General features: G+C 43.3%; 1 protein-coding gene across 1 annotated transcript in view; it reads left to right on the top strand.

The window, feature by feature from the left end:
- Positions 1–809: 809 nt before the first annotated feature.
- Positions 810–22,209, top strand: part of NOL8 (nucleolar protein 8) — a 270,845-nt gene continuing 249,445 nt past the window's right edge. The window contains exon 1 of the mRNA XM_069206675.1: positions 810–945. The gene's annotated coding sequence lies outside the window, so the exon portion shown is untranslated. The remainder of the gene's footprint in view (positions 946–22,209) is intronic.

Below are 22,209 nucleotides of genomic sequence, written 5' to 3'. Positions count from 1 at the left end.
ACATTGTTACAAGAAAGTATTTTTTAGCATTGGGAAAAGGAGTACAACATAAAGCAGGAGCTGTAGAGCGTCAGTATGGTAACTTCTCTCAAAAGTGAAACAGGACACTAGCACGTATCTTCAACGCTCTATACCAGTTGTGGCAGCTAAAACACATCAAGAGGAAGCGCAGGCAAGATCACAACTGACCCAGTGGTCTATCTTGGAATTACTTCGCGGTACATTCTAAACAGATAAAATACACACCAAGCACCAGGAAATTAACAGCAACTGCAGAATACCAGTCTATAAATGAATTTTTGTATGCATATTCTAGAAAAGTCAGTTTTCTTTCAGTGTTGGTCCCCTGGTTTCTTCCACTCTGTTCTTTTCCTGAGCTTTCAACCACCCCCGCCAGCCCTCGCCTCCCCCCGCCGTATAGTTTTCTCTTCCAGTTTCCTATGGTATCCCCTTTCTCTGCTACCGTTTCCCTCAATGTTTCATTCTCAACGGGGAGGGCAACAACCAGGTTGGTCACGTAGAGTAAATAACAAAGGATAAAAAAAAAATCGCTGTAAGCCCCGGGTAACGTTTCCATTTACACAACCAAATGACATATTTTCCGAGGCTGCGCTCAAAAGCTAAAGGCGTAAACTATTAGTGAGCGAATCAGAACCTGCTCTGCCCTGTGACGCTAAAATTCCTACAACCAATAAACAACTGACAGGAGCTCGCCAAACCAATCCAACGACTCACCATCCCCCAACCAATCCAATACCACCGCACTCGCCACACAAAAAGTAATATGTATTCACCTACTTGATTGGTTAAGTACGCTAAGCACGTGGGTGCTCCAGGCTCGAGCTAGTTTCTTTTCCTGGGCTTTTAAACAAATCGTAAAGTAGTAATGTAGGTCCAAGGATTTTTTGGATTGGTGAACAACTACTGCAGTGAATCGGTTCATAGGTAAGTGTCTGCAGCTGCTTCAAGAGTCTCAAAGCCCTGGGTTTACTCCAGGACAGGCTTTCTACAGAGCTTCAGGTTGATTCTCTCTAACAATCGTTTATGTGACACTTCACCCAGCGATAGGGTCTGTACGAGCAGGCGGACTAGACCTTTGCTTTTTAACATGAAGGGTAGACAGGATTTTTGAACTAGCTATCTGCTAAGCCTCTGGGGGGCGGGGGTGTATTCTAAGGGGTCACAACCTAAAATACTTGTAGACTGTTAAACCTAGAGAAGCACCCCTGCCTCTGTGGTAATTCCTGGTTGCAAAGCCAGTGGTCATGTTTTGCGATAGTGTTGTGCAAGTGTTTACAGTTTAGATCTCTCCTACAGACAGCGGAAGACCTTTTGAGAACCAATTGTAAACGAGCACTGGCAAAGCCGATAGGCTTCGCCTTGGCGACATCTAATGTCTGCCAGTGCTTGTATTACTATTGTTTTAGAATATACGGTGGTGGTAGGTTAACACAGTTAATTCATGGGAAAGGCACAGCTGCCGACCTTGGAGCTGGGAAACTAAGTTCTAGTCTTGTCGTCCGCACAGTATCCTGGACAAATCAATAAATGAAAAAACAAAATGAAAGTGTATATTATGAATGGTGCTTATGTAAAACACTCTACCTTCAGGGGTCACAAGTGAGGGCGCAGGAGGTGGCTGAAGCAGGAGGGCCTATAAGGCAGTCAGGCAGTCTCTGATTAGCTGGTCTGACAAGTCAGTGTGTGTGGCATTTTTTGGCTGTTTGTGTGCTTTTTTATAGTCTGCTGGGCCAGTTCTTACCGGTAATTCCCTGATAGTAAAACAAACATTGCCTGCTGCAAGCCCAAATCCATGCATTCTTCTATACTTTGCAAAACACAACGGATTGCGTTTACAAGTTAAAAACTGGCCCAGCTTACAAACATGCTATTTTATTAGCTATCTGATTTGCTAATTGGGGGTGTGAGGGGCACTTTTATTTTGGTGCAGGGGCCTATGTTGTGTCCAGCCTGACCCTGCTGGAGGCCAGGTGCTTGTCACATTCATTTACTCAGGTGTGTCCATGGGCCTTTCTGCTGGGCTTTAAATGTGAGAAAAAACTGGGGGGGAGGAGGTGGATGTCTCTGCAAGGGGCGTGACACACTTCCTAAAGAGGTGTTGCTAACCCAGTTAGGGGCATGGCCTAAATAATGAGAATTTGCATTGTGTGCTTAAGAACATCATTGTCTCACTCAGCAAAGTTTAAGAAAATAGCAAAAAGGTTGTCACGTATGTTCTCATTATGCTAATGAGGCTACTGGATTTGGGAGCCAGGATCACATTCCACACCACATGACACCTGTCGGCCTAATTCGGGTTCTCCGGCTAACTAGCAGCGCCTCATCTCTGGCCGAGATGATTGTTGCAACCGAGCGCATGACAAGGAAGACTCCTCAGGGAAATCGTGGTCGATCAGATCCCTTCCCCTTCTCTCAGTTACCAATGGGTCTCATACAGGCAAAGACAACAGAGGCAGAATATGGTTCAATAAGGATTTATTGAAATAACTGCATCTTAGATAAAAGGCATGTATTGCAATAAGGCATGTATTGCAATAAATAGGATGATAAAACACAATAAAAACAAACAGGTGACTAACAGAGTAAAACACAAGAATAGTCTTACCATACTGTCACCTAAAGTGATGTATATATTTCTCCTATCTACACTACGTCTGAGCACAGTGTAATAAGCCGAATCTGCCCTTCAGGTTTCCCCCCTGAGGGTACATCGTCCCTCATACCTGGAGGAAGAAGCCTGTAGTCTAGAGAGACACCGTCCCCATGTGGACCAGGGGTCTGGCTGTCTAAGCAAGTAGCTGCAGCAAAGAAGTCAGCAATCAGCATGCAGTCGTGGTTATCTGGCTGGAATCTCCCTTTAATGTGTCTGGGACAAAAGGAGTGTTTTTATAATAAAACAGCTGACATTCTAAGACATAGTCCCCACGTATGAGTGTGTGATTTCTGTGAATTTTGGAGACACAGCATACCATGTTTGTCGGCAACCCTATCTGACTGTAACCTTGGAGAAAGCACTAAGTGAAATAAATGTTCTACTAAGAACATAATGCTTTCCTAGGTGAAAGTACAATGAGATAAAGAAAATAAAACAGCGCCGCAAATGTTGCTCTTGCTAGAAAAATAAAGCAATGCTGAATAAAATGTAACGGGGTTAAAGCGCACAGTGGCAGGCCTAGTTAGCTTAAAACAATGTGTCTAAACATGGCTAAATAGCTATACAACAAGATATATTTATTAATCATAAGCAATGAAAACAACAATCACTCTACAGTGATTTACATTACTTAGAAATCCTTCGGCGGGGCAGGGCAATGTGTGGCCTGGCCTATCTTTCCTGCTAGGAAATGCCTTTTGGTCAAGTCCATGCTATATAAAAATGCAAAAAAGATAAGAAATTAGTAAACTGCATAAAAGGAAACTACTCTTTAGACCCCTGTTTGCTTTGCTGTCTTACCATTGCCTTCAGAACCCCAAAGTATTTTCAGGATAGCTGCCACCCCTGCACACATTCACTGAAATCCGTGCAGCAGGTGCTGCATCCTTGATTGCTCCCCTCCCATCACCGCCAGCTTATGGAAGAGGCCTTACTGGGCAGCTAGCGCACAGCCTTTTTTTTTTTTGGGGAAGTTTTATATAGCACCAACTTGATCCGAAGGTATTGGAGTGCTTTACAAGAGCACCAGTTACAGTACACAAGGGCGCCTTTTTTTTTTTCTCATGAATCACAAGAGAGCTGGCAAGGACCAGGGATGGCAGGCGGTTTGTTTTCTTTTTAAGAAAGAATGAGAAAAAAATACCTGTTTAGTGACTAAATTATCAGCTGTAGTTACAAATCATGGGATCGAATCGCAGTGTTTATGCTCAACTAAACTGCATGATCCTTGGCATACTGCTACTAGACCACACCTAATTTTCCTTGGCAAATTGATGCAAGTGACACTTGGAGTAATTTGGTCACTCGTGGCAACTCGTCAGAGCATTCTTGAATGTGTCAAAGTTTTAAAACTATTACTTACAAATGTTAAAGGAACCAATTTTTTAAATGTTTTAATATATGTTAAGAAGTCTTTTCAAATTAGTTTTTGTTTGCACATTTTTACAAAAAGCTATGATTTTGTTTGGCCCATGCCCAATGTATAAGTGTGCAGATCAATGTCTTGAAGTAGAGAAACAGGGGGCACACCCAAAACCGGGCATGGATAGACCACCAAGTCTTCGGTGCAACAGACAAAAGCACCAGAGGATCGCTTTATTTAATAAAATGCAAGCTTGGACCCTGCACAATGCACAGTGTTTGTGTTTGCACAAGGTACTCTTTTACAGTGCACACAAGATTCAACCCCCCCCCAACACCCTACATAAATACAGCATGCATGGGATATGAGAAAATACAAGGTTTAATTTTAGTGTTAAAATAGTTATTATTATATATTGTCTTGCACTTTTATATAGCACAAACTAAACCAGTTGGTACAGGAGTGCTGTACATGAGAACCAGTTACATTACACAAGGGCACATTCATTACTTCTGGTGGCGATCGTGGAAGTTGTGTTGCACTGGAGTTAGCAAGAAGAAAACAAATAACCCCCGCCCCCAGCCTTCACAATTTACCTTTCTTCAGAACACATGGCATTCAAATCTTTACTCAGGGGGATTTCAGAGGTTCAGCAGAGTTGAAACTTGATGGTGCTGTTAGGGCTGGGGCAGGATCACACAGCACCTTTAGAAGAGGAGAGAGAAATATTTCCCCTTGTGGCTGAATACCACTGCAGTCTGTCTGCATGCTTGATGGTCGCTGTAAAAGGGCAGAGCAGGGTCACTCTGGTGGCTGGTTGCCGCTGGTCCTCTGTGAGCTCTCACTTGAGTCGCCAGAGTAGGATTGTGCTGGGGCAGACACTGGTGTTTCTGAGGATCTGGCCTCAGGATCTGTCCCCAATGGCTGAGGACAGATGATGTTTACAGAACGGGCAATGTTGTTGCTGCTCTGGCTTTGTAGAAAGAGAAGGGAAATTCTGAGAGAAAATGTCTCTCTTTAAAGGACTTACCTTTACGCTACAATGCTTACCTGGCATGATGTCACGCCGCAGCTTCTCCTCTGTGAAAAGTGAGCATAAGCACAGCTTTTTTCACATTAGTGCTCTTTCTTACTTTAATGCTACATTTTGAGCAAAAACTAGTCCCTCTCTGCCACTGACATGAGAACAGAGCCAATAGGGACCCATTTTGATGCCCCTTCTTAAAAACTGCTAGTGCTCAGCACCAGCAGGACCCGTCCCACTTAAAACCCTACTTTTCAACCCTCCGAACTCAAGAACATCATATGCAGCATGCCCCAAGGATCATCCCTCATCCCCACACTGTTCAACACCTAAATGACCCCCATGGCTGACATTGTCAGATCCCACGGGCTCAACATCCTATCCTATGCAGATGACGCACAGTTCATTCTCTCGCTCATTGATGACCCCACCACCGGAAGAAAGGGACAAAGCAACAGAGACACCTCCTCCTGCTCCACACCCTCTACAAGCTCTGCAGAATCTTCAGATGGATCCCAGTCAACACCAGGAAATATGTCACCCAGGCCCTCATCACCAGCAGCCTTGATTCCGGTTATGCACTCTTCGCCAGCATCTCTACACAACTCCTCAAAAGTCTCCAGACCATTCAGAATGCGACAGCTAGACTCATCCTGAACCTCCCCAAGCTGACCCACATCACCCCCTCACCTCAGAAACCCCCACTGGCTCCCCTTCCAGATGAGATGCCAGCTCAAGATCCTGACACGTTTTCAAGGCCTTACACGACCAAGGACCGGCCTGCATCAACCACCAACTGACCTTCCACCAACCCTTCCAGACACCTTTGCTCCTTCTCATTGGCTCTCTCACACATACCCTGTGTCCGCTGCAGTGGTGGCCGTTCCTTCTCCTACATTGCAGCTAAAGCCTGGAACAACCTGTCCCTCCACCTACGAACTCCTCCTCCCTTTGCTGACTTCAGGAAGAAACTCAAGACCTGGCTCTTCGATGGAGACCTTGCACCCCAGCACACATATCCCCCCAGTAGTGATAGTGCTGTGCTCTACAAATACTGATTGATTGATTGATTGATCTTGCAGTTGTGGGTTAGTGCACAGCAGAACACTAATCCTCACTATCAGCAATTGGCTGCACCGAGTGAACTGGTCAAGCCAATGTGAGTCACATATGTGATCCGTACCAACCGCACTCTAAGGCCACTTTTAGGGACACCGTTGTGGTTGAGGTTAACCCTTTGTCCACCTCCTTGTACTGCTGCAGTACAAATTCCCATTTGTTTTTTCAAGAAGCTTACTATTATTCAACCATTGTTTTGCTCGAGAGGCTTCATGGAAGAGAACTTTAATTCTTTAACTAAAACGGATTAGAATGGGATACAAAGCGATATTGATCTGTGATTACAGATTATAAAAATAGGGCTTAATTAAAATGGTATAAGAGGCTACCATCGATATGTCCATGCCGAGACTTCTACACGCCAGTGTTATCCAATGCTGTCTGATCGACACTGAATCTAATTATCGTCTTTAGCCAGTGACAGCTATGCCAGAAGCAAAGGATCACCCTTGGGCCTTAGCACAAAACTGTGGCGATCACCCTCCAGCCCAGAATGGCCTCTACCGCTGCTTCAGCCTCTGCCTTTCTCAAATGCTTACATTATTCAGTGCTCTGAAGTAACCTAAATGCGGCGCTTTCTAAAATCACTAACCGAAAAACTAAATTACAACTGTTGTATGACAGTGCGTTACTTTCCTTTACAAACACTGCAAAAACTGCCAGGCTTCTCTTAACATTATAATTATATTTTCTGCTGTTTATCTCGCCCGCCAGTCCTTTTTCACCTTTTCAGATGAATATTCTTTCTGCTCTGAACAATACTGCTGCGGTTCAGCACTGTTAGACAACGGAGTCTGGTTTGCTTTCGGCAAACCAATGCGTTTCTAAATAGTGCTTATAAAGCGCCTTTGAAGCTGTGATTTTATCAGCCTTCAGTGTGTTAGCTATCCGGGTGCGATTTTTGAAGCAGCCCTTCCTGACTACATGGAAAAGGTACAAAATACTACAATAATGTTTGTTAAAGTCATATGAAGGTTGATGGCGTCTGAGAAACAAGCTCTGGCAAAGCCACCAATAGCAGATGCACTTGTACAGAGTGCTAGATGGCAAATAACAAAAAAAAAGTACCTTCAGACTGCATAGCTAGTGGAAGGGCACTGACCACCAGCCAGTGGCAACTGGCCAGAAGCTGTGCTTGGGCAAAGCTCCATGGCATGAACAGACAAAGCAGAGCAGGAAGACGTGCAGAGTGAAACCAAATTATGTGCAGGAAAAGAGTGTTGTCGTACCCACCCAGTGGTAAGCATAGGTAAGGGATGGCCGGGCTCGAAGGCTGTTTTTTTATTTTTATTTACTAGAGATTTTCAAGTACAGCGCAAGCGCAGTGCAAGCAAAACCTAAAAATGTATGTGAGCTTGAGCAAGCCAGTTTCTTTCCATTGGTTGATGTTCTTGTCACTCTCGATCGATTGCTTCTTACTCAATTGCTTTCCTTCTCCGCTTGTGTTTGTTCCTTGACTAGAACATGCCTCTTTACATTTGTTTTGATTGGATGACCTGTATTCTTCCAATGATCACTTTCAGGGAACAACTTTTTTCTTGTTCTTTAAGCACTGGTAACTTGTCACAGAGTAGTCAGGCTTATCTAAAGAGGCAGCGTGTAAAGTATTTGCTGCAACACACACAGCAATACAATGAAAAAACACAAAAACACTCCACAAGTGTAGAAAAATAGGCAATAATTTTATAAACAAGTCAAGACCAAATGAAAAAAATCCAATAAGTAGAAGTTGAGTTAGACATTTTTAAATAATAAAGTTCTATCTTTGAGAAACAAATAGCGCTTTAGGGGTTATATTATGTCGCACTGGACCATGGCATAGTCAAAGTTCGGGCCAACCTTGATGAAGCACAGGCCGTCTACAGAACCCATGCAGGCCCCCACTGAACAAAGTACCCTTTCTGGTCACAACAGCAAGATGCATGGTGAGGTGCATTGATCGGGTCAACTCAGGGATGGCGATGCATCAATCTGTCGAGCGCTGTGATGGTGATGCAAAGACAAGAGTGGGAGCTGCAGCGTGCTGGTTCCCCAGTGTGATGCACTGGGTCTTTCCACTCAGTAAGAGATGCGTCAATCTCCGTAGACTGCTACGGAGGTTAAGTGTGGTTCTGATGCATCAGGCTTTCAAGACAAAGCTTTGGTTCTGAGAGCGGAGCGAGGATTCTACTCCTGCAACTGGGTTGATGCACCGGTTCTGCTACGTGCAGACAGAAGATGTGTTGATTTCCGTGACACAAGTATCTGGGTCCACTTCCAGTGAACCAGTCACAGGGGCAGAGACTGTGATATCCCTGAGTCTCAAGCAATAGGAGGCAAGCGAGCCAGCTTTTGGAGACACTTCAGGTAGAAAGGCAGTTTGCAGCACTCCTTCAGCAAAGTCAGAGTCCAGCAGGCAGCCGGCAACAGTACAACACAAGAAAAAAGCAGGCCTTCTAGCAAAAGAAACAGCTAAAATATGAGTCAAGCAGACAAAACGTCTGGGGCAAGACCACCCTCTGGCTAAGACAGATGGATTGATGGATGGATGAATGAGGAAGCATATAATATCTTACCTGGATGTTTGCCCTTTTGACTTTTTGTTATTCTTTTTGACTTTTTAAAAACTTTTTCTTATTAACGTACTCGCTTTTGTTCATCATACTAAAACAATCCAAAAAGGCCATTTTGACTATTTGACATAGAGATGTGTGGCATGGCATGTTCCTAAATAAGGTACTTGAAAGCAAAATTTGAGAGGTAAAAGAACAGGTAGATTGCCTTAGATTTCTGTCCCTTTATTCCCTGATACGGAGACTGTAAATTACACTTTGAAGAACATTTAAAGCTCACATAAAATCAGGACAAAGCACAAGTTTGAGGACTAATGAGATAAAGTGAGGAGGTGTGTGAGAAAAATAAATGTTAAAATTTTCTGTGTGACATATAAGGAGTGGTTTTTGTGATGCGTTTTCCATATAGGGCCAAGAGGTAACATCGTGGTTCAGAAGGAAAAGGGAAAGTATTATACATAGATTGACCCAAAAACACTTTCTTGAAAAATGTAAAATCCAGAGGAAATGCCCAGGTATTTAAATAGAAAAGATACTGTGAATGTTATGTTAGCTGAGGCGCTTTAACTTCCTAATAAAACATATCCCCTTGATGAAAGGAGTACTGGATATTGTGAAACGAGAATAGTAACATGCACGTTCTTGGAGGATTAATTTTGGAAATTTACTGAAACAAAGGAATTACTGTGGGAGAAATGTAACTGGCTTTCTAATATCAAGAAAACGGTTGATAGCATGATCCTGATACCAGGGTTTGTTGGTAGTTGTTATTTTTCTTCGCTTAATACAACTTATGGGGTACTATGATTGCATTGGAATACAAAGGTTTGATTAAGTGATCTTTTGAAGTACATGTTATGTATATTGTTAGAAATGGGGTTTTTGGTTGGCAGTCAGGTTGCCCTCTGTCCAAGCAAGAACCCTCACTCTAGTCAGGGTAAGTCACACACAATCCAAAATCAGCCTGTGCCCACCCTCTGGTAGCTTGGCACGAGCAGTCAGACTTAACTTAGAAGGCAATGTGTAGAGCATTTAACTGGGTATTTGCAGGTCAAAACGATCAAAGATGCAATATGAATTTGTAAAGATATCACTGAAAAGTGATATAAAGTGTCTTAAGTCTTTAAAAAGCAAACAATGTCTCTTTCAAGCACAAAGTACCTGGTTTCTGGTGGAAAACTTGCACCAGACTTGCATCGTTATTTTTCACGCGGGGAAGACGTGCGTCGTTTTCCGGCACGCGCACAGTCTCTTTCTGTGGATCGTGGGGATTACCAGATGTCCCGGGTCTGTGCGTGGATTCTCCTGCTTGTTCTCCGGCTGCGCGTCGTTCCGTGGGGATGTGCGTCGAAATTTCGCTCTCACAGCAGGCGTTGCGTCGATTTCTCCTTGGAAGTCAGGCGGCGTTGTCCTTGCGAGGCCGTGCGTCGAAGTTCCGGTCGTCCCGAAGGCGTCGCATCGATCATCGTCGGTGTGCGGCGTTTTTCTCGCCGCGGAACAAGCTGTGCGTCGACAATTTCGCCGCACAAAGCATCCAAGTGAAAAAGAGAAGTCTTTTTGGTCCTGAGACTTCAGGGAACAGGAGGCAAGCTCTATCCAAGCCCTTGGAGAGCACTTTTACAGCCAGACAAGAGTTCAGCAAGGCAGCAGGCCAACAGCAAGGCAGCAGTCCTTTGTAGAAAAGCAGACAGGTGAGTCCTTTGAGCAGCCAGGCAGTTCTTCTTGGCAGGATGTAGTTTCTGGTTCAGGTTTCTTCTCCAGCAAGTGTCTGATGAGGTAGGGCAGAGGCCCTGTTTTATACTAAATTGTGCCTTTGAAGTGGGGGTGACTTCAAAGAGTGTCTAAGAAATGCACCAAGCTCCCTTTCAGTTCAATCCTGTCTGCCAGAGTCCCAGTAGGGGGTGTGGCAGTCCTTTGTGTGAGGGGAGGCCCTCCACCCTCCCAGCCCAGGAAGACCCATTCAAAATGCAGATGTATGCAAGTGAAGCTGAGTACCCTGTGTTTGGGGTGTGTCTGAGTGAATGCACAAGGAGCTGTCAACTAAACCTAACCAGACGTGGATTGAAGGGCACAGAAAGATTTAAGTGCAAAGAAATGCTCACTTTCTAAAAGTGGCATTTCTAGAATAGTAATATTAAATCCGACTTCACCAGGCCTCACAGTAGTGTAAAAACGAATTTAGGTGTTTTACACTACCAGAACATATAACTACACAGGTACATGTCCTGCCTTTTACCCACACAGCACCCTGCTCTAGGGGTTACCTAGGGCACACATTAGGGGTGACTTATATGTAGAAAAAGGGGAGTTCTAGGCTTGGCAAATACTTTTAAATGCCAAGTCGAAGTGGCAGTGAAACTGTACACACAGGCCTTGCAATGGCAGGCCTGAGACAAGGTTAAGGGGCTACTGAAGTGGGTGGCACAACCAGTGCTGCAGGCCCACTAGTAGCATTTAATCTACAGGCCCTAGGCAAATATAGTGCACTCTACTAGGGACTTATAAGTAAATTAAATAGCCAATCATGGATAAACCAATCAATAGTACAATTTACACAGAGAGCATATGCACTTTAGCACTGGTTAGCAGTGGTAAAAGTGCCCAGAGTCAAAAGCCAACAACAACAGGTCAGAAAATATAGGAGGAAGGAGGCAAAAAGTTTGGGGATGACCCTGTTAAAAAGCCAGGTACAACATATATGAAAAGTAAAAAAAAAAAAAAAAAATCTGTATGCTTCAATTGTTGAACTTTGTTTAAAGAAAAAAGCCTTTTTGGAATGTTTTTGTATAATGAATAATAAACAGATGAAGTTAACATAGATTTCTTTCTGTTTTATTAATTTGAGGATTACTCCTTTTAATTATCTGTAGGGTTTATTTTTTGGGTATGAGTTGTTGAGGAAAACTCAAAGAAATAAAACGAAATGTAGACACGCACATAAGCAATTGTAGATACACCCAGTGCATAGATACTCTCCTTGACTAGAGTCCAACTTATAGTGGAAAGGATGAAAGAGTCAACCAGCGATTGGGTAAGTGAATACGTGTATAGCTGAATGTGAATGAATGAATGAGTGAGTGGTTGCCTGGGTTGACTCCAGGATTATAGTAATGTCATGAGGAAGCATTGGTGGGCCAAGGAGATGCCTGAGCAAAAGGGGGTTGACATGTGAAGTGAAAGTTACTTGTCTCTAGTGATGTTGGATTTTAAGGTTAAGACCATTGACCACTGGGGTACTGGATATCAGTGCTGACCATTCCCCATGTCAGTGCGCTATGGGCACCCATACAGGCTGTGCCCAAAGGGTGCTGGCAGCCGGTTCGCTATTCTTGGACCTCACCATCATCAGGGGTGTTTTGGCTTAGAGGTGTGCCTGAAGTGCTCAAGATGTGAATTGGGTCGGTATATGGTACCATATCTAAAAATAAGGTTTAGATGTATGAAAATTGGATTTGAAAAAAGTGGTTGCACATTGAGCATCAACTTTTTGCGACTCCAGTTAGATTTTGCAAACTTATCTTTGTACTATTAGGTTGGTTTCAAAATCACCATTTAGAATGGGTCTCAATTTGAACTACCTCATTAGTGCTCATGAAGTAAGTTGCAAATTCGATTGGTACTGAACAATTGAGGGGAACCCTTTATTTCCTTAGAACCTGGGTATATAATCTGAACAAACAATTTACAGTTATTCCATAGGAAAAAACATGTTAGCCTATGCTTTAATGGCAATGCGTGAAACAAAATACACATACATTTTCAATCCAGTAGTAAGATCATGACAGCAAAAAATAGAAAGAATAAGGTAGGTGCTCCAAAGAAGTTTGTACTTAGTGCAGTGGCTAGTCAAACTCAATGTTAACTAATGGGACCACTGACATTGTGACAGTGAAAGTATCAATTTCGTGTTTTCACTGTCAGGGCATGTTAAACAGAAAAGGAGCATGTCCTTCTTTTTAATATTAACTACCCTCCCTGGTGGGCTACCAAGCCCTTCTCTAGGTATGGTTCACTCATACTAAAAAGGAATGATTTGACTTGGCAAAAGGGTTTATTTTGCAGAATAGATTTGGCACTTCTGTAGTTGCCTGATTAGGCTACCATTGCAGGCCTAAAGTCATATTTTCACCTTGCCACTGCAGTGGTGATACAATTACAAACAGCAGTTCTCTAGTGACATTTAACTTACTAGCCCTGGGTACCTCAGGTACCATAAACTATGAACATACAGGTAAGTTAAATGAGCTAATCAGGCGTTAGCCATTTGTAGACCTACTTTGGGGGTCAGAGCATGTTGGGACGGAAACGTTCTCTGCATGGTGAGGGGCATGTACACCTGCCCTGAGTGACCAACTGTGTTGTCATAGTGCACATGCAAGATCAGCATGTGCCTATGACACAGGTCTGTCTTACGGATTGTGGTCATGGTGGCCCGGGAGAAACACAAAAGTGCTACCCTCATAGAGGCATAGAGGTGGAAGGCTAGTGCTGTCACCAGGAGTTAAACAGCACACGCATGGTGGTGATGGCATAACGGGTAGTGATCTTTAGCAGTGACCAGGTCCTTTTTACCATGTCACTGGAGTGAGGTATACAGGCTCACTCACCTTTTTTTAAAAGTTCAGCTGTTGTGTGCTTAACTCACCTGTGGCCTCCCTCAGGTTGTTGTGAAAGTGTGTGTGTGTGATGGAAACGTGCTGATTTCATCTGCGCTTTCAAGAAATACATTACCCAAAAGGTTTAGTGTGGTGCAGCGTGCACTTAGTAAATGTGTATGCTGGCTGTATGTGTTTTTAAAGTAGCACTTTGTGGTATAATACAGAGACTCTAGTACCAAATATTGTGTGTAGACTCAGTGCATGTACTGCATGTTGGTATGCTTGTGGTAGGATAATGCAGGAGGATAACAGTACTGGGCAGTGAGTGTGCTGTGGATGTACACTGCGTGCAGAAGTGCCTGCACTGATATATTACATGTAGGACCATGGGTTCTATTTTGTGAAGCCCAGGCCTGCCTGGTGAAAACATGAGGAGTAAAGGAATCCCCTAGGCAGATTTGTGTATTACAGCATTCCTGTAAAGATGGGTAGAATATGCCCTGGATAATAGGAGAGCTGGGCTCTCCCTGTGCATTTCAAAGGGCTCATTAATTCAGTGAGAGATCACAATGAAAGGGCCTGGACACATCTCTGGAAGAGAAAGATGGGACCGATAAGGGAATTATAAAGAGTGGGGCTGAGGGCCGAAGATTAACCTTTTGATACATATATCACTGTGGCTGACATCTAAGTGTAAACTCTGGCCACTCCCATGAATTGTGTGGGTCAGTTAGTTTTGGAGTCCTGCCTTCTGTGACATCCATCCTTCAGGAGGAAGAAGAAAGGGGAGAGATGTCCATTTCGAATAAGCAGAGCATAAAACTTCAATGACCTAGACACTAAATTAACATTTTGTTCCTGGAAAAGGACTATAAGTAGGGGTGTCTGAGACCCCGAAACATTGTCATTTGCAGAGCAGCCAGCCGGGTTATGTGAGGAGGGGAATCTCTGCAAGGCGTCTTTTTGTGACAACTACTAGGGACCCAGCCTACTAGTCTACCTGCCAGGTGTAGAGCCATCACCCGGGGAAGCCAAGATCTCTTGGAACTTAGAGTATCAGCGCCTGCCTGCCTGCTTGCCAAGACCGGTGTGTCAGTGACAAAGAGGAGAGCATTGGAAGGAGAGAGGTCTAGAGGGGAGCCCTGGCAAGAAGACTCCCTGTGCGAGGTGTGAACATGTCGTTGCACCAATCAGGCAGGATCCCATGCACCAGACTGAATCGGCGACCCGCGTAGCGCAGCGGGTTAAACTCGCTCCCTGCCCCGATTGGCCAGTGGCCAGTTTGCCTCACTGAATCGACAACCTCGTATTCCAGGAGGGGCTACCATTATCTGAGCTTGAGGAGTGCAGTAGAAGAAACCTGTTCCCTGCACAGATTGAGCCGTTGTCCGTATGCTGTGTGCCGAAGTGACCTGGTGACCCAGTGTGCTAGGAGGGACGCTGTTGTGTGAATCGAGAAGTGTGACAAGAAACCTGTCCCTCATCAATTGGGCCTTAGCCCGTGTGCTGGATTGCCTTGGGGACCCAGTAAGCCAAGTAGGGCCACTGGGTCACCTATATCAGGCCAGAGTGATCTGAGTGAGAAAACCAGGGCAGGATCTGCCGGAGACGCTGAAGCCGAGCGAGGTGGGATTTAATCGCATTGTATAGACTGCACTAATGCAGCCCTTTGGAGCAAACAGACCAGCCCTTGAGGCCGTAGAACAGGGAGTGGCCCGACAAGTACTAGAGCCCTGACCTTAGGGAGAATTATGTTATGTTATAACTTTTCTGAATGTTGAATGTTGTTTACTTTTGTATGTGTATATAGTTAGAATTAAAATACTTATTTTTGTACAAAAACAAGTATTTGACTGGACAATGATTTATTGTTGCGCTGCCCGCACGTTGAGTTACGAGTCTTGTTCACTGATATGTACCTGAGATTCCCCTGAAGGAGCTTTGACTGCATGAGCCACACTACGCAACTGAGAGTCAGGTGCAATCAGTGATTCTTGACCCAGGTGAGTGGGATCCATACTAGGGTGGGCCCCAGTACATTGGGAGTAAAAGGCCTCAAACACCTTGTTTTGACCCAGTAACTCAGGTGTGCCCTGTGGCCTCCTGAACGGGTTTGTGACAGAGCACATGCACTGTGGCCTGGCCACAGGGCTTGGTGAACTACAGAGTCGAAAAGCCAGTAACATATGGTCCAAAACTGGAGGGGAGAGGAGTGATCATGCAAAGAGGTCCTTTCCTACATTATTCAACTTGTGGGCTTTGGGTGGACCAGAGGCTACTTTTAGTGGAAGTGGGTGTTTGGGGATGGTCCTTCAACCCCCCAAAACAAACTAACTGAGCTTTGTGGTGGAGTGAGTTGGTGAATTAATGTATGCGTGCGTAGTGGAATTGGAAGAATAATAGTTTAGTGGGTCAGTGGATGATGGAAGAAACTGTGTATTTGGATGAATCAAGAATTTGTGTGGATGAAATCATTGCTGAGTGTATTTATTTGTTTATTGCAATTTTATATAGCACGGATTCAACCCAATGGTACTGGAGTGCTTTAATGACCACTAGTCACCATATACAAGGTCACATTCATGCACATGGAGATTAAGTGATTTACCCAGAATCACAGGATGTGTAGCCAACGCCGCAATTCCAATCTGGTTTCCCAGTTCCAAAGTCAGCAACTCTAGCCATAAGACCACATCCTCTGCCTTACATAATACACAATGTGTGTGGCTTTGTAGATATTTGTAATAGGTTAGATGGCAGTGCGTTTGTATGTGGTGGTGTGTAATGGGGAATGCATACTTTATGGGCTGTGTGTGTTGACAATATTGTGTTCTTGAGAGAGAGCCAGGGAGAACACGAAGCAGGGGAACATTGATATCGGAGAACAGAAAACAATGTAAAAAGTTCAGGTACTGTGGGTGAGCAACATAACTGGTATGGACAGGAGCCAGAAGCACTGAAGTGGTGTTAAAAGGAGAGTTTTGGATGTGGGCTCACAAACAATACGCCAGTCATTACAGTACACTTGTTTATTTCATTAAAACTACTATTCCCATTAAAGTAGCAATGCAAGATGCATCCTGCGTGTACAAAGGTAGGAGTCCTACTGCCCTCAAGTTCAGGCACACACTTAATCGTTTCATCTGCACCCATCCAACCTCATTATACTGAGCACAAACCTCCCTCCTCACAAGATTGCACAACAAAATGAAACTGTAAAAATATTTATCCTAATTTACAACTAATAACATCCCTACTCTAAACAAAATCCTCAAACCTTCCAGGAACTCTACACACCCTACTCACATACTTATAGCCAAACTCAGAAGTAAAAAACACAGCAGTTCTGGCACTGGGATCCTCTAACCCCCCTCCTATGCAACAAAAGTCATATCATTAGCCTTCGAAATCGCAGCCTCTCATCAACTCTCTCCCCCCCGCCCCCCCACCCCATTGAGGAGCACACTGCCATCATACTCATGACTTACTGAAAACCAGCCAGCTCCCCCAGCATCACCCACATCCATGCTAACATGGCACACTGAACTTCTGTTGAGATGCGATTTCCAATACCTCAACACCATTCAGCGGATCTATATTTCTGCTAATTGGCCCTGGCTTCTTAATTCTCTTTCCTACTTTAAAAAGGCCAGAATTGTAGGCCTTCCTGATATAAGCATATTTCTTATTTTTTTATTTTTGTAAAAAAAAAATTTAAGTATGTCTCTGACCTTTATTCGTGTAATTCAACTGTTCTAGCGTATTAATAGACCACCGTGGCATGATATTTTTCAGCAGTTTTACTCCTCGCCACATTTAGAAAAGCAGCGTCCCAGTGTATTTGGCTATAAGAAAAACAGATTCTTACCCATCCATCAGTTGTCACGTTAATGCTGTTCCTCTTCTTTAAAATTCTCTCTAGCTTTCCTCTGAGTACTTGACATCCCACAGTGACTATTATAGCACGTCTCTATTATTCTCTTCTTTAACTTTTTCGATGGTTCAATCTTTTCACATCTCACTACATTTTCACTATTCAACAATAAATCTTATTTAATTCAATCATACATTAGTCATTCACCATATAAACAGCCCTCCTCTGGCCACTGCGTCATTAACTATTATTTTAACAATCAAAGGGACCTTTCACTCTCCAGAACCGACCTACTCTCTGCCATAATATTTTTAACTAATTTCCCTGCTTCAACCTATTTCTTCTTTATCCCAATGTCAAGGGCATCATAAATACCCAGTCTGCCTGTCCATTTAACCTCCCAGAAACGTACCGAATTTTGCAACTAAAAACCCTGCGACTTTGACACTAACCTAGCTAAACGAGCACTCAGAGTGACCACCTCTAGGTGCCAACCTAATTATTTAAGGCGTGTGGTCTACTCTGATGGCCAGTCTCGTTGCCCAAATCTAGGTCCTAGAAGATTTCTGCTGTCCACATAGATGCCAAAAGTTCCAAATCAGTTGCATAGTAATTATTCTCTGTAAAACATGCTGCCACAAGACACACCCTTTTCATCTCCACAACTCTATGCATCCAAACCATTGCCACACCATATGCATAGTGTTTGCCACAACCACACATTTGCCCTAACCCATTTACCCTTTCCAAAGACCAGCACGTTATCATAGAAAGCTGTTGCTTCATTCAAGCCGTTTCAAAACTCCATTAATTAGCCTCTGAAACAAAGCAGCAGCTCTATAAGACGTTATTTTGAATTGATAGAATCTTTTTGCTGTGATAAATGCAGTGTGGCGTTTTGACTCCTGTCAGTTGGATCCGATGTTTGACACCAATCGGAACGATGGTGGAATATTGCAGGCCCAGAACCAGTAGAAGGCATCACCTGAAAATCCGGTTAAGCAGATTGGTCAATCTATATTGCCTTGTTGAAACGGCACTAATCTTTACCAAATCTCCATAAAGGTTTAGAGAAATCATGACCATAAGGAATCAGGATAAGCTCTAAAAGCGGTGTATGGTATTTGTGTCACACATGTCCTTTAAAATAAATGTGTTTCTCTCTATAATAATAAGATCATATTTTTATATGTTGTATCACATCAATAGCTTTGTTTAAAATAATTCTGTGTTTAAAAAACCTTACAGCATTCCCACATTTTCTATAAACACATCCTGCAACAAGTATTCCATATCAGTATATCTTTCAACTCCCTCTCTCACATCTACACTCACCTTCACAAAATCATATATTGTCCTCCCTCTAAAGTCTAGGTTAACCAAAAATAACATTTAATTTCAACTTTATGGTCAGTGTAACAACCAGGACATGTTTTAGTGTGGAACACTTTCCTGACGACTATCTTACAGATAAAAGTATATTTTACACACAAGTCACCCATACTACCCATTATTGCACCATCAGTTTTATAATCCTAATGCGGTAAACCTTTAGTTTTCTTTTCAGAAGAATCCTCATTATTCAACCATAAGACAACACCATCCTGAAATGCTCACGGCCATCTACATAGTTTTTCTGTTACACACAGCATAATACACTCTTCCAAAATGTTGTTTCCTTTTACATTGATCACATGTTTTGTCAATAGGTAGATAGTTCTTCATGTTGGTTAGAGGACTTAAACTGCCATATTGACATCACTAGTCTTTTTTCGCCTGGGGTGTACATTGCTTCCCTAACTCCATTTTCCATTTTTTTTTTTTTTTTTTGTTTCCCCTTCAATTCGTTACTATTTAATTCTAGTAGATTCCTTCAGACTTACTGACCATATTTTCTGACTAGTCAATGCTTTGTCGATCCTTGTGGTTCTCTGAAGTGTAGAACCTGCCCAGCTCTTAAATATTTTTCGCCTTAGTCTTCATTAAAGGTTTGTCACGCAACACTCGGTCATAAGCGATGAGGTCAAAACTTCACTTTACTGCTGTCATACTCAAGGTTGCAACTTATTGATGAATTCTTTCATCTGCTTTGTGAATTTTAGACTAGAACCTGCATCACTCCAAACTGTATTTGTATGTAATTTCCACTACTTCTGTTTGACAGCCACGTGGTAAGCTTTCATAATAGCAGTTCTCTGTAGAGGCAGAAAAGCTTTGAACTTTTGAAATCAACCATCGCTAGGCAGCGATCAACGATCATTGTTTCAGAGAGCTGCACTCCTTCCAGTACCTCCTCATGTGTTTGAAACAGGTCCAGCCACCCCTCCCAATCAATAAATGGTTCAACGGAGTTGGCGATGTGGTGGAGAAAGATATTAGACAGATTAGATTATAGCGGAGGTCGGTACTCCGAAACACCATAGTAAAGAAAGTTGTCACTATAATCTTGACTGACACCTTTCGCTGGCACAATCAATTCAAATGAGAAGTACAGTTTGCAATACATTCATTTCAACGAGTCTGTGAATAACAGTTCCTTTTCTCAAAGGAGTACAGATACACCTCCAAAATTATTTATTCCTCGCTGCCACGTTCCAACGAGCCAAATACCAGGTGCACATGGAGGTGAGGCAAAAATTCAGTGATGCTGGAACGCGGGTTGTACACTTCTGAATGGAAGAAGAAGATGATCCCAATAAAGATGGCCTCTCATCACAACACCATTTGAATCAATCAATCAATTAGGGATTTGAAGAGCGTGGCTAATCACCCATAGGGTCTCAAGGCGCTGGATGTGGGCGTGCTGCTCAGTCGAAGAGCCAGGTCTTGAGGTCCTTCCTGAACTGCTTCAGTGATTTGGTCTGCCTGAGCATGAGAGGTAGTGCATTCCATGTCTGGGCTGCTTGGTAGGAGAAGGATCTTCCTCCTGCTGTAGTTTTCTGGATCTTGGGGACAGCTGCATGGTGAGCTGGGAGGAACAGAGACGTCTGTTGGGTATATAGAAGGTGAGGCAGTGGTTGAGGTATGCTGGTCCTATGTTGTGCAGTGCCTTGTAGGTGTTGATCAGGAGTTTATATGTGATGCGCTTGTTGACGGGGATCCAGTATAGGTCTTTGAGGTGGGAGGAGATACAGCTGTGTGAGGGGATGTCCAGGATGAGTCTGGCTTCAGCATTCTGGACTCTTTGTAGTCTTGATTGAAGTTTCTTGGTGATGCCGGCATAAAGTGCATTGCCAAAATCCAGTTTGCTAGTGATGAGTGCATGGATGACTGTCTTTCTCGTGTCGGGGGGGGGGGGGGGGTCCATTTAAAAATCTTTGGCAGGAGTCGGAGGGTGTGGAAGCTTGATGAAGAGACGGCGTTGGCTTTGCGGGTCATCGATAGAGAAGAGTCGAGGATGATGCCCAGGTTGCGCTCATCGTGAGTGGAGGCAGGGACGTTACCCAGAGCGGTTGGCAAAAGCAGAAGATCTCTCTCCTGTCTTGTCCGAGTTGAGCTTGAGGCAGCTGGCCTCCATCCAGAGACTGCTCTCATCCCGTTGTGGAAATTCCTCTTGCCTTGAGCAGAGCCAAATATTTAAAGATAAGCTTCAAAGACTCCAGCAGTTAATGTGCTTCATTCACTAGCTTATGCTTGGTTCTGCCTCTTGCGAATCTGATACTTGTTTTTGTTTTTAATTTTTTTTTTATAAGAACAAGAATGTTGCCAAACTTGCTGTTATATGTGGAAAACGACAACACAAAACCAGTTCACATAGTTCGACTCCACTGGAAAAAGTTTTTCTCTTACGGCTTCTCACTTGCACTCCTCCACATCTCTCCTCAAGTTTACACTCATCGCCATTGTTAAATGGATATTCTCATTAACCTCCAACAGGCAGAGATACCCAGCTCCTAGTTATGGATCGAAATGCACAACTATAACTAGCAATGTAATAGGAGTGCTGTTTTGTAGAAGAACAAGGAGTACAAGCATTTGCAATGCAGTGGGTCTCGCATTTGCTTGAGTTGGAGGTTTTAGCGTTGTAAATTGGCGTTGAAAATTCATAACTTGACTTTTCTTGCCACATAAATTGGTCAACCCTGCCTCATAATTTGGCCTTTCCTGCCACATAATTCCAGTGGCCCTGCACATACCTAAATCACTTCCATTTACCTTCTTTCTGTATCTGCAGCCAAAAATGAAAATGTTGCCATTTAGCATCCTAATTTAAATCTGCCATGCTAATTCCAAGAGAATGCCACTTTTACCACCCCACCATCAGAGTTGCTGGCTGGCTAACACAATTCCCAAAACAAGACAGCCACAGAGGAGTAAAGAGAGAAATAAACTAGAAGGGTCACCCAAACATATTAAGAGTGTTCAAACAGTCTTAGTGTAATAAGGATGTTAAGTTGGCCTGAATCATGGTCATAATTGCAACAAGGAGAGAGTAATACAACTTATAGAATTATCATATAAACCCAATAGAAAACATTATCAGAAATGAACATTTGGCATTAGACTGTAATGCTCAGAACAGCCCCTAGAGGACACCACAATGAAAATAAAATTTGTAAGAAACATGGCCATGTTACAACATAGTTAGCCCCTACAGAGCACAACTACATGAAAAGAAAATAACTGATAATATTGCAACATAACCATATATTTAGTCCTTACAGCACATAGTTCAATACACATTTTCAGGGCTAGCAGGCCTACTACAATGATATTTCAAGCAAAACCCTTAAAACGCAAACTACTCTCAGTTGTAAAACAAAAGTTCCAGCCATGAGAGAGGTTAAAAAGACGCTGATTGGAAGGAGGGGTTATTACTTTGGGGTCTGCACTAAGCTGGTGTGATCTAGACAGAAAGAACAGGTTGTGGTGAATGTTTTGAAGGTCCAGTTGTCCTAGGACCACCACAAGCTGAGTTATGGGCAAAAATCGTTTGTAAAAGAATGCCCTGTAAAGCATTATTGGACAACTGAGTGCAGCAAATATTGTAGTATGTTGACTGTAA

The sequence above is a fragment of the Pleurodeles waltl genome, chromosome 9, assembly GCF_031143425.1.
Source record: "Pleurodeles waltl isolate 20211129_DDA chromosome 9, aPleWal1.hap1.20221129, whole genome shotgun sequence".
Lineage (NCBI taxonomy): Eukaryota > Metazoa > Chordata > Amphibia > Caudata > Salamandridae > Pleurodeles > Pleurodeles waltl.
The sequence above is the reverse complement of the archived record's forward strand: the minus strand, read 5'-3'. Positions and strand labels throughout refer to the sequence as shown.